Here is a 1,120-nt window from a genome sequence, read left to right on the forward strand (position 1 = left end):
TGGGGACCTTGAATCAACAGAGGAAGAATATTTGTGTCTGTTTCCCTTCTCTTGTCTTATATCTTAACACACACACACACACACACACACACACACACACACACACAAGACTATTTATTTATTTGGCTGCACCGGGTCTTTGTTGTGGCATACAGGTTCTTTTAGTTGCAGCATCCAACTCTTGTGGGATGCAGAATCTCATTCCCTGACCAGGGATTGAACCTGGGTCCCCTGCGTTGGGAGCACAGAGTCTTAACCTCTGGACCATCAGGGAAATCGTCTTATCTTTTCAAGGGAGAAGATATAACAGCATGTGGGTAGTCTAAGTCAAGAATGGAGAAATCTTTGGTATTGAATGCCAGCCTCATCACACTGACCTTGCAGGAGGGCAGGGACCATATACTGTATTGTTCACTGTTGTAGCCTAGCACACATTACAATGTCTGGCACCTAGGAGGTACTTGACAAATATTTGTTGAATACATGAATGACTAGTTGAGTTCTGATAGATCGATATAAATTGGCCATGTTGAAGAGGATTCCTGGGCTTCATCTTGGCTGAAAGTGAAAGTGAAAGTGTTAGTTGCTCAGTCATGTCTGACTCTTTGCGACCCCACAGACTGTAGCCTGCCAGGCTCCTTTGTCCATGAAATTCTCCAGGCAAGGATACTGGAGTGGGTTGCCATTCCCTTCTCCAAGGGATCTTCCCAACCCAGGGATCCAACCTAAGTCTCCTGTGTCTCCTGCATTGGCAGGCAGGTTCTTTACAGTCTGAGCCACCAGGGAAGCCCCTCATCTTGGCTGAGCCATGATCAATTACTGATATCTGCTGTGAACTTAAGATGGGGATGTTTGCCATTGTTGGTGATTGATGGAGAAATACCTCAGATGATTCTTTATAGCAAATATCTTGTTATTATGCACCTTAAATATATTTATTTTCAATAAAAAAGCATCTTTCCCTATACAATTACATTTCTTTTCCTCATAAGAAAACCTCCCCCCAATAACTTGCCCATGGCAGGAATCAATCAATATTTGTTAAGTATCAGTCGTGTTTTCCCACAACAGTGCTGTGCACTCAGCATGTAATCAATCACCTGCCACTGATGGATACATT

The 1,120-nt window shown here is 43.4% G+C and overlaps 1 non-coding gene across 1 annotated transcript; it reads right to left on the reverse strand.

Annotated features, from left to right (window-relative positions):
• Positions 1–201: 201 nt before the first annotated feature.
• Positions 202–274, reverse strand: TRNAG-CCC (transfer RNA glycine (anticodon CCC)). The gene has a single exon. It is a non-coding gene; the product is annotated as a tRNA-Gly (tRNA).
• Between the last annotated feature and the right edge of the window lie 846 nt (positions 275–1,120).

The sequence above is a fragment of the Bos grunniens genome, chromosome 14 (genome assembly GCF_055505025.1).
Source record: "Bos grunniens cultivar Pamir isolate PY7600 chromosome 14, Bosgru_T2T1.0, whole genome shotgun sequence".
Classification (NCBI taxonomy): Eukaryota; Metazoa; Chordata; class Mammalia; order Artiodactyla; family Bovidae; genus Bos; species Bos grunniens.